Raw genomic sequence first — 12,949 nt, forward strand, 5'->3', positions numbered from 1 at the left:
CGAAAATCTAGGTAACTTTGAGTTTGGTGATGATTTTTCAGAAACGACCCCAAAAGCATGATCTATGAAAGAAAACATTGATGTAATGGCTAGGTGGATAGCCAGAGGAGGGAAAGAGAAATTAGGAGGATCATTTTATAAACTATATATCTAAACAATGTACTGTAGTCTTGAAACTAATGAAAAAATTGATAAGATGGACTTCATTAAAGTGAAAGACTTCTTTTAAAGACACTGATAAGAAGATGAAATGAAATGAAAAGACAAGCCACAAACTAGGAAACAAACTCTGTAAAACACATTTCTGATAAAGACTGGTATCTAAAATATATAAAGAACTCTTAACATTCAACAATAAGAGAGCAATCCAATTACAAATGGGCCAAAGATCTGAATAGACACATCACCAAGGAAGAGAATGTAAGTTGAAAATATTCATTCAACAATAACATTCAACAATAAGAGAGCAATCCAATTACAAATGGGCCAAAGATCTGAATAGACACATCACCAAGGAAGAGAATGTAAGTTGAAAATATTCATATGATAGATGCTCAACATCAAATGTCATTAGGGAGCTGCAAATTAGAACAGCAATAAGATAACACCGTAAGCTTATTAGAATGTCTAAAATCCAAAATGCTGGTAATGCCAAAGTCTTGCATGCATGTGAGCGTCTTTCATTGCTAGTGGGAATGAAAAAATGTATACACACTTTCAAAGACAATTGGGCAGTTTCTTATGAAACTAAACGTACCCTTACCATAGGATCCAACGATTGTGCTCTCCTTGGTATCTACACAAATGAATGAAAAACAGATGTCTTTGCAAAAGTCCGCACGCAAATGTTTGTGTGCTTTATTCGCATTGCCAAAACTTGGATGCATACAAGATGTCCTTCAATAGGAGAATGGATATACAAACTGTTGTACATCCAGACAATGGAATATTATTCAACACTAGAAAGAAATGAGCTACCAAGCCACGAAAAGGCATGGAGGAAATTTAAATGCCCATTGCTAAGTGACAGAAGTTGATATAAAAAGGATATATACTATATTATTCCAGCTATATAGGCAAAACTGGAGACAGTAAAAAGATCAGTGGTTGTTAGCAGTTTGGGAAGGCAGGAGGGTAAACAGGCAGAACATGGGGGAATTTTAGGTCAGTGAAATTATTCTGTATGTTACTGAAATGATGGACAAATATCATCAAACATTTGTCAAAACTCAAAGAATGCACAACATGAGGACTGAACCCTAATGTAAACCATGGACTTTTACTAATATATTAACATTGGTTCATTAGTTGTAACAAATGTACCACACTAATGCAAGATGTTAACAAAACATAAAACTGTGTTAGGGAAGGGGAAAGTGGATATGTGGAAACTGTGTATCTTTAGCTCAAGTTTTCTATAAACCTAAAACTGCTCAAAACATAAAGTATAATAAAGTATATATATATATATAAATGTGTGTGTGTGTGTGTGTGTGTAACCCAAGTGTTTATGTAACCCTTGGGAAGTTCAACAGATGATTCCCTATTTATAATTGGGGCCAAGACTTAAAAATCAAATTGGAAAGAGATCATCAAAATAAAATACACAGAGGTGAAGGTTAGTATTATCCCCATTTTCAAGATCATTCTGCTATAGTCACTGATTCATTATGCTCTACTAAATTATATTGAACTCTGAAGACCTAATTGATCTCATATTTTCATATCCTATCAGATCTCATCATTCGTTCTTGTAATACACTGAGTCTATGTCATATATTTTAGGCCTTAGTCATGTTGTCTTGCTGCTTTAAGTATAAAATTATCTTCTTAACCAGTGCTTTTTATCCTTAAGGGCAGAGAACAGGATCCCTTCCTCGGTGTTGCTCACAGACCTCAGTACCATGCGGAATATAAAGTAGGTTTTAAAATACTGCTTAGGGTATAGCGCATATATAGCATAGGGTGTATAGTCAATATTATTGCAATGGTTGTGTTGACTTGATCACAGCTTCCTAAGGGATTATTCAAATTAAACATATCAGATATGGGAATATTTTTGTATAAGAACCCTAGTAGACCCCACTGTGGGAAAATGAGATTGTAAAACGTTAATAACAAGTGTCAAATATATAGAAGACATGGCAGGAGAGAAATATATTTACTTTGAATATGTCAGTTTAAAGTAATAGCTACTAAAGGAGCTTTAGGAGGAATTGGAGAATGTGGTTGATTATAGTCTAAGACAGAACTATACTGAGAAGCTCACTACAAATTATTTGAAAAATTGAGAAAGAAGGGAACCACCAAAATATGCATGTATGCCCCACACCACTACTGTCTTAGGCAAGTTTTCCTTTTCTCTTGCAGATATTATTGGGTATTGAGCATGTTCTGTCAGTATGTATTATGGGATGGAGGGGAGAATGATTATAAGGGAGCTTTCAGGAACACAGACTAGAATGGACCGAGGAAGTTATAAGTCCATAAGTGGCTTGGAAGATCACGTGCAGCCCCTTCACTGATGGCTCATAAGTGGCAAATAAAGGTAGCATCATTAAAATGTATTGATCACTGTGTTACTCTGGCAAGCTTAGAATTACTTAGTTTTGGGGCAAAGAGATTACCCAGAACTGACACTGTCACAGAGGCCACAACTACAATCTTAGGAAAATCTTTATCTCTGTCATCTAAACTAAATAAATGTGTAGTACAATAAAGGCACTAGTGACTCAGTCATAAAAGCCTCTTATAACTAAACACACTGATACACATGACCTTTTGTATCAGTGATCTATTGCCACATTAATGATTCATAATAAACTCTCTTAAAACTCAATGGCCGAAAACAAAAACCATTTATTATTTCTCAGGAGTCTATGAGTTGGCTGGTTGGTTCTGATGATCTGTCCCAGACTCAGCTAATCTTGATTGGGCTTGTTCACATGTTTTTGGTCCGCTGGCAGGTTGGATGAGGTGTAGTTGGTCTAAGATGATAGCCCTGGCTGGGACAACACAGCTTTCCTCCATGTGTCTTTCACAATCTTCCAGCAGGCTGGCCTAGGCAGGTTCTCAGGGTAGAGCCAGGGGATCGTAAGAGGAAGCCAAATAGTGCAAGTAATGTCTCAAGACTGCTTGCATCAAGACTGCTACTGTCCCATTAAACATATGAAGTCACGCGCCAAGCCCAAAGTCAGCACGGGTAGGTACTACCAAAAGGTGAAACTACAGATAGTTGTGAACTGGGGCCATGATAATCCTACCATACTATGGAAATGGACAGCAGGCATTACTCTAGTAAAGTGTCTCCTAGACAGAACTCATCACCAGTAAAAAAGCAAACCTGATTACACCTATGCTAATAAATATCCACCATATCTAGAAATAAGACTGAAAGAAAATACAACAATATGTTATTGTGGTTTGGGGGCTAACTTTAATTCTCAATATTTTCATGGTGCTTTCCAAGCTTTCTTTCCACATAAAATATATATTGCAAACAATATATTTGTTTTCTTGGGTTTATCCGTCTTAATGTGGAAAGCATCATTACTCTACTTCCTTTTTCATCTGATTTTTTTCCCTCAAAACTCTTAATTTTATTACTGTCAAATACTCCAAAACACATACATACCATGTACCCACACCTGCCACCCCAACACATACCATACATATACACACATTCCCCTTTCATGACCACATCCCTAAAACAGGTGTATTTTCCTAAGGGTTAGCTCACATTATGGCATGCTTAAGTGGGGTGGTTATCAGCCTTGCCTGCTTATTGGAATCACCTGGGAACTGCAAAAAGCACTGATGTCTGGGTCCCTCTCATAGAGTTTCTGATGTAAGTGGTCCGAGATGCGGCCTGCACATCAGCATTTTAAAAGTTCTCCCAAATGTGCAAACACGGTGGAGAACCACTGACTTAGAGTGTTTGCGACCTCTCATTATCATTTTGTCATTGCTGTAATCGTCCATCTTAACTAGTGATTTGTTCATTTGATAAAACTGGAGAGAGTGAGAATGAAACATTTTTTTGCAGGAGTAGTATAATACGGCCATAAAATATTTTAAAAGTCTTTTAAACATAATCTATCATAGCAATGACCCAAACTGGAAAATGATGACAATGGAATCAATGAAGTGAACACAAATCTAACCTTGTAGTTTCCTTTCTAAGCACAACATAACAAACAGCAAGATTAAGAAAACCTTCTAGAAGTTGAGAGACACATGAGACAGTAGCACTTAAAACTTCTATAAATTTAAGGAGATCATACTAAGACACAGAGACCTAAAATGAGGAATAGAGTATCAATATCTTGAAGACAGACACTTTATTTATAATAGGTGAGTTTATTTTAGGTAAGATCAAGTGGGATACCAATTAAACATATGACAAATATCTCATTGTATAACTCTTAAATACTCAGAATTCCATGAGCATCTGGAACGGTTTTCAAATAAATGATAATTGTTTTGTCGCAAAGGTCTAAGAGAACTTATCTTTTAAAACTGAAGACCAGAGTTGAAAATTTAAAAGAATTTAGGATCATATTATGCTATAATTATAGGACTCAGTCCAGTTGATATGCCATCATTAAAGATACCATAATTAGGAAAATCAGACATATGGTCACCGTAAGGCTGTCCCTGTTTATACCTGTTGTAGATTAATTAACCCTGCTACTCATATTTAGTTCCCCCTTTCATTCTCAAAAATGTCCCAGCTTAGACAATAAAGTAAAATCCATATTTAAATAACATGTTTAAATTTCTACAAATGTAATTTAATTTCACACAGTTTGCAGCAGGATTTTAAATTCTGTCAATACATTCTTAGTGTTGCCCACAAACTAGACTTATTTTAAGCCAATAATATAGTATATTGCAGACACCAGTTTATATCTCAAATGTCTCTAGCTCTGCAAAGAGCTTTCAGAGTCAGCATTTAATTTTACCTTTATTAACTGCACAATAATTGTATCAGACTGTAGAGCAGGAATTTGTACCTTCATGCATTACTTAATGATAGGGACATGTTCTGAGAAATGCACTTTTAGGCGATTGCATCGTTGTGCAAACATCACAGAGTGCACTTACGCAAACCTAGGTGGTAGAGCCTGCTACATGCCTAGGCTCTGTGGTCCAGCCTATTGCTCCCAGGCTACAAACCTGTACAGCATGTTACTGTATTAAATATTGTAGGCAATTGTAACACAATGAAAAGTATTTGTGTATCTAAACATGGAAAAGGTACAGTAAAAATATGGTATAAAAGATTAAAAAAAATGGCACACCTGTATGGGGCGGTTATCATGAATGGGGCTTGCAGGACTGGAGGTTGCTCTGGGTGAGTCAGTGAGTGGTGAGCGAATGTGGAGGCCTAGGACATTACTGTGCACTGCTGTAGACTTTATAAACACTGTACATGTAGGCTACACTAAATGTATTAACATTTTTCTCTCTTCAATAATAAATTAACCTTAGCTTACTGTAACTTTTTTGCTTTACTGTATCAACTTTTTAATTTTTAATATTTTTTGAGTCTTTTGGAGTAACACCTAGCTTAAAATACATTGTGCGGCTGTACAAAAATATTCTTTCTTAATATCCTTATTCCATAAGCTTTTTTTCTATTTTTAAAATTTTTTATTTTTATTTTTTACTTTTTAAACTTTTGTTTGTTTGTTTAAAAATGAAGACACAAACACACACGTTAGCCTAGATCTACACAGGGTCAGGATCGTCAATATCACTGTCTCCCACCTGCACATCTCGTCCCACTTTAAGGTCTTCAGTGGCGATAACATGCACGGAGCTGTGTCTCCTGTGATAACAATGTCTTCTTCTGGAATACCTCTTGAGGTACCTGCCTGAGGATCTTCTTGAGGAAGTGTCACTCTTTTCAGGAATATTTCCATGATGGTTTGCTTGGTTTCTTTTTTTCATCATAAATTTGCTTGTAAGCAGATAGCACGCCATGAACATTCCTCTCTACTGTATTAATGAAAACCTTTCAGTGCTGGAGTCCATGCTTTGAAACTTTTGAAGAAACTTGTTGATGTCTGCAAAATCTTCTGCTAAATCCTTCACTGAGAATTTTGTTGGAGATTATACTTTTTTATTCTTGTGCTGTTGCCTCTTCTTCCCGTTCCAACAACTCATCATTAGTCAACTCCTCATTAGTCCATAATAATGCTTTTGGACATCCATTTCACTGACATAGGAATTCAGAAGGGCATCTTGGAAGAGGATCTGTGTCATCCATGGCTTTTCATTGTTCCTGTAGCACACTGGCAGTGAGTTCTTATGAATATGCTTGAATGCCCTGATCACAAATGATTTCAACTTGTAGCTTGCAACATTGACCTCAAGTAAGACTGTTATCCTGCCCTTAAAAGTCTGGAAAACTGGCATTGATTTGGCCTCCTTATTTGGCCTCCTTTCAGGCACCAGTTTCCAGAATAGGGAGGTTACATCCATGTTGAATATTTGCTCTGGCAAGTAAATTTCCTCCACAATTAGCTCACCTAGAGTTTCCAAATATTCTTCAGCTGCCTTCATACCAACAGCCACAGGCTCACCACTAACGTGTACATTATGTAATGAATAGCAATTCTTAAATCATTTAGCAATAAATTCAGCATTGTAGTCAGGTCCAGTCTTGTCTTTAAACATCAAAAACAAACTTTTTGCTTTGGCCATGATCATCGTGGTGCTGAGAGGGATACCCTTCTGTGTCTGGGTCACTAGATGTTCTAGGTCATTAGATGTTTCTCCATGTCTAATAAAGGCCCTTCTCAAATTTTTGTTAGTCTCATTGCCTTCAATGAAACAGATCCTTTAACAGCTTCCATCGCTTTGTTCTTGTTCTTCAAGATCGTAGCTATGGTAGAATGGGACACGACTGGCTGGTGAGCAATAATCATCACTGATTTTCCACCTTTGTAGTCCTTAATCACCTTTCATTTTACTTCCTGGTCTCTTACTGGCAATATTAGCAGTGGATTTTGTATGCTTAGGGGCCATGATGAACACAAGATTAAAACAAGCACAAAAGAAAATGATGCAATCAAGAGCTGTAACAAACACACCATATATGAGGATGCTGCTGGCATAACGCAATATACTGTTTTATGGCAAACTTTTTTTTAATAAGTAGAAAGTACACTATAAAAGAGTGATAAAAAAGTACAGTAAATACATAAGGCAGTAACACAGTATGTATTATCATTATCAAGTATTAGGTACTGCACATAATTGTGTGTGCTATACTTTTATGTGACTGGCAGTTTGTTTATGCCGGTATCACTACAGATACATGATTAATGTCTTGCTCTACGATGTTACAATGTCACTAGGTGACAGCAATTTTTCAGCTCCCTTATAATCTATGGCACCATGGTCATATATGTGGTCCATCACTGACCAAAATGTTGTTATGCAGCACATGACTGTACTAGGTTTTCGTAGGATATATTTTCACATAACAGGGACAAATATGTAAAGCAGGAACTCCAGAATTTGGTTATTTCCTTCTAGAAAATAAAAGGCAGACTTGTCTATGGCAAATGTCAACCCATTCAACCCTAGAGTTAAATTCTCTGATCTAGTTGGTGCCTCCTTGCGCCTTCCTGAGCCATTTGGAAAGGTGCTACCAGTTAGAAAATAGTTCCTGGTAAGAGCAATTAAGATATTTCGTGTGTGACTAAAGGGCAGAAGCTAAACATACACCTGTCAATTATTTTCTATAAAATGTCTTAAAAGCTGTTACAATGAAAAAGGAAGCTAAGTAGCTCTGTTTCTGAGCCTCCTGCTAAGGCTCCACCCTGAGACTCTTCAATTTTACCTATCTGTTTACAGGTTTAGTTTTCTTGTAGACTTTCATTGAGAGAAATATTAGAAAATTAGCACTCTCTCCCAAACTGGTATTTCATAGGTAACAAACTTAGGTTCAGAAAGCTCAGATGCCTTTCAAAGAGCATTTCAATATTGCATTTCAGTTTTCAAATCATAGCCAATTTCAAAATAAAAACAATTCCTGCTTATGTTAAATGTTAAATGTTGTCCTTAAAGAACTTAAATTTCATTTTAAACTTAATCTGAATATTTTTTTCTGGACAGCACTTTCTCAGATTTGATTTATAAAATAAGTGTCCACCTGTATTGGGTCAATTATAATATGAAAGAGAGATGCTACTTTCACCTACTTGGCTCTGGCTAATTATGCAAAACAGCATTTCCTTAGAAGTCTTATCTTTATGGGCAGAACTCGAGTTCAACCACATGCCAGATCTTCCTTTTATTTCCCTTTTTCTATTTCCTTTACTTGGGAAAAGTCTCCAAGGAAACATGGCTTTGCTTAGCCTTCTGACTATCTTGACTTCCAGTAGGAAAAAGTGTGTTATCGGTTACCATGACAACCTTATTTTCCCAGAGCTCCCTGCTGCACTTCATTTGCACTAAACAGGAGCAATCATTATTCAATGAAGGCTCTGATAAAGCTCTTTTCCTTTAAATGGTTTGCAATACTCTTTGAAGCCCTCCTTTGTACAAAGTGAAATGGCTCTCCGAGGGGAGAATTCATTGAGTTTTTCCTAAGAGAATGTTACCTTTGCCATCTGTCCATCAAGCACAAAGAGCACAGGAGTAGAGCCCATGCTGTGTCTATCCTCTAGTCATTTTCAGAGATTTCTACTATGAGTAGATTTTGATTTTAAATGAAAGTTCAGGTGATATTCATTAACTAATCACTTCTTCAAATTCTCTCACTGTATGTACTAAAAGATGACTACTTTATCATTAATTATTCCTTCAAAAATAACATGAATTTTCAAAGTGGCTTACACAGTGACAACTATTAAATTTTATGATGTCAGGAAGACCACAAGTGGAGTTTCAGTTGAGGCTCAATCTAGAAAACATTTATTTATTTACCATTTTTCTGCTTCCTTCTAAGGTTTCTTTTCCTAATGAAACACAATGTCAGCCTATGGTTTCTAGAACTCCATGCTTTCTTGTTTGTGTCTGGCATAAAATAAATAAAGCTTAAATAACTTCTAGAAAAAAAAATCTCTACTCATTTATTGTCCTGCTCTAGGCCCTGTGCCCCCAAACTGAGGTAAACGTTGTAGCCAGAGGGATACAATATGCTGACTGATTTGAGACAATCAGGATCTATCCCTCAGCATATGGGGTAGAGGGGAATTTAGGAGTATGGAAGGTTTCCCATGAAGTACTTGGAGGGCATGGGAGAGGCATAGATATCTGAATAAAATAAGGTGACTTTTCTCAATGTGAAGGCCTTGGCACAAAGTATCTCAAAATAGCAAATATCCACTATAATCAGAGAGCAAATCTTTATTTCTGGGCTCTACATTCTGTTCCATTGGTCGATGTTTCTATTTTTATATCAGTACCATACTATTTTTATTACTATAGCTTTGTAGCATAGTTCAAAATCAGATACTGTAATCCCTCCGGCTTTTTTTTTTTTTCTTGAGGATTGCTTTTGATATTTGGGTTATTTTGTGATTCCATAGAAATTTTAGGGTTGTTTTTTTCTACTTCTGTGAAAAATATCATTGGAATTTTGATAGGGATGCACTGAATCTATGGATGGCTTTGGGTAATATAGACACTTTAACAATATTAAGTCTTCTGATCTGTGAACACGGGATATCTTTCCATTTATTCATGCCTTCTTCAATTTATTTCACTGAAGTCTTGTAGTTTTCCCTATACAACTTTTTTTGCCTCCTTGTTTAAATGTATTCCTAAGTATTTCCCCTGCCCCTCAGCCTCTGGTAACCATCAATCTCTTATTTTAGATGTTATTGTGCATGGGATTGTTTTTTATTTCTTTTTATTTTTCAGGCACTTCATTGTTAGTATATAGACACGCAACTGTTTTCTGTATGTTGGCTTTGTATCCTGCAACTTTACTAAATTCATTGATTAGTTCTAACAGTTTTTCAGTGAACCGTGAGTACATTATACTAAGTGAAATAAGTGAGACAGAAAAAGACAAATACTATATAATATCATTTACATGTGAAATCTCAAAAAGCCAGAATCATAGAAATAGAGAGATTGATGGTTACCAGAGGCTGAGGGGCAGGGGAAATTAGAAAATGTTGGCCAAAGGGTAAAAACTTCCAGTTATAGGATGAATAACTTCTGGGAACCTAATTTACATCATGGTTATTATAGTTAATACTGGATTATACACTTGAAAGATAGTAAGAGAGTAAATCTTAAATGCCCTCACCATAAAAAAGAAATGGTAATTACATAACATGAATGAAGTGCTAGCTAATGCTATCACGGTAAATAATTTGCAATACTTAAATGTATCAAATCAACACGTACACTTTAAACTTATACAGTGTAATATATCAATTACATCTCAATAAATCTGGAAAGAAAATAGTATTCCTTTTTCAAAGAACTAAACAGGGCTCCACCACACATTCATTTAAAAAAAAAAAAGGAAAAATCCTAGATTATATTGGTCTTAAGAGCTTCTCTGCCACAACACACATGGACACCCTCATGCATTCATTAGATTTTGAGTTAAACTGTTACCTTGGATATTTATAAAGTATTAAATTAAAAAAAAACTGTTGAGAGAAGTTTGAGTAACTTCTTCAGCCATCACTTGGCAGAATGTGCATTATTTTATTTAGTGTTCATTTTAGAAAGTTCTATGTCAGGAGGTGACAAACTATTTCCCTCAAGGGTCAGATGCTAAATATTTTAGGCTTCCTGGGCCATAGAGTCACTGCTGTACCAACTATTCGACTCTGCCATAGTAGCAAGAAAGTAGGTATAGACAACAGGTAATCAAATAGGTATGACTGTATTCCAACAAACCTTTATCTATAAGAAGAGGCAACAGAGTGAATTTGGCCCATGGCGTGTAGTTTGCTGACCTCTGCTCTCTATGATAAATTCTTCATAAAAGGAAATTAAAGAAAATGATAGTCTCTTTACTTGAACTTGTACATTTCTTTTTATCTGTGAAAACTATAAATCATCCTGTTTTGCCTTTTTCTGCTACCAGGAAATTCAGAGCTAAATTTAGTGCTCATTTTAGTATCGCTCTTCATTCTTTGGTATATAAATCTATCTCTTTTGATATGGTTTCATATCTCTGCTTTTATGCCATATAACTTTCTTATTCTGTGTATAGTTTAATATTATGAAATCTTCAAATCTTTTTTGGAAATAAAGCATAAATTATATTTAAATCTTTCAGTTCTATCAGTCACACACACAGGCACATGCACTGAAGTCCCAATCTCTTTCAAATCCATTTTACAAATGAGCAAACCGACACCCAGAAATGATCATAATTATAAAACACAGAAGAACTACTTCCTTGACTAACACTTTGGTCTCCAGTGCCTGAATGCAGTTTATTCTATAAGTAGGATAGTATAAATAAAAATACAAATAATAATGTATCCCAGAAGTGCCACATTATCACAAAGCTAATTGCTAGTTTTACCTTAAACAACACATTACTAGTCATCATTTTCTTTCTTTTTCCTCCTCTCTTTGTCCGCTCTCTCTCCTTTGCCTATTTTCCTGTCTTCTGCTATAGAGGTGCAGTGTTATCTCACACCCTACATCCTTACAGGCTCATCTCTCGCATTGGTTTTATTCGTATAATACTGGTATTCTTTTTGTTATTATTGATATTATTATTGGTATTTTTATAATATTGATATTATTCTTATAGGCTCATCTCTAATATTGGTATTCACTTGTGCTCTTAAAGTCCCTTTGCCTCCCTTCTCCCCCTCTTCAGTTGTATGTGGACTCAGTGGCTTTTCCTGTTTTGCTTCTACCCTTATAGGGTTTTTGCTTCTATGTTGGGTTCCAAGAGTCCTTCCTAGCTTGTGCTGCCACTTTCAGCCCTGACTTGCTGTGATCTCTCAGATGCTTGGGATTATAGTTCCTTTTATGGACTTCGGCTTTGATCTATGACCGTCGACTTTATCCTCTCTCCTGTTCTTTGCTCCAATCTGGAGCCGTATTTTTTTTTTTAATAACCTCAGGCTAAAGAACGACCACATGCAACCTTCAAAATTGGGCCTTAGTTGCCTTGGAAGACAAAATGCAAGGGAGAGAGAAAACAACTACACAGAAGAGTAAATCAAACAAATGCAGCCAGGTTGGTGTGCACTGAGTTTAGTTCATTAGCTTCTGCTCACCACCATGTCAGCTGGAAACTGTATAAACCTCCCTCAAAAGACAACTGCAAGCCTATAAAACATTAAGCATTAACGTGCAGCAAGAACAAATTTAATGGAGAAACTCATAATATTCTCCCCACACTAGGCTCTATGAGATTATCCAAAAAATAATTACAGAGAAAACGAAGCATTTTAATTTATCTTTAGGGACTATTATTGGAAAGTTCTTCAACTCTATGATTTGGACTTTTTCACAAGAGCTATTTTATTTTAATTTTAAAAAAATAACTGGAGTCAAATATTTCTATATGATGCAAAAATTTTCCAAAAGACTAAGCCTTTTTGAGTACAAATTTCATTAGGGACCAAATAAGAAACTGAGCACATATTTCACTGAAATTTTCTCTTTCCCACTGAGACTAAGAGGATAAATTAGGTTAAAAACAAACACTTAGAAAATCAAGTCGTTTGGAAAATGCACTCTGAAGCTTTGCTCATAGAGTTGAGACACAGATTTGTCAATATCTGATTAATTTTATTAAAATTGAGCAATCTAAATGTGGGGGCCCACATTCACACAATGCTATGTGCTTAGGGTATCACTAAAGCAAGGCCCTATGAAGACATTCATTGAAAAAAATTACAAATTATATTTCAAAGAAAGCCTTAGTTATTATTATCATAAGAAAAATCAGAATTTTCTGTCATTTAATATTGCTTTTATTTAGGAGTGGTGGCCA

Source organism: Pteropus vampyrus, unplaced genomic scaffold (assembly GCF_000151845.1).
Source record: "Pteropus vampyrus isolate Shadow unplaced genomic scaffold, Pvam_2.0 Scaffold339, whole genome shotgun sequence".
NCBI lineage: Eukaryota > Metazoa > Chordata > Mammalia > Chiroptera > Pteropodidae > Pteropus > Pteropus vampyrus.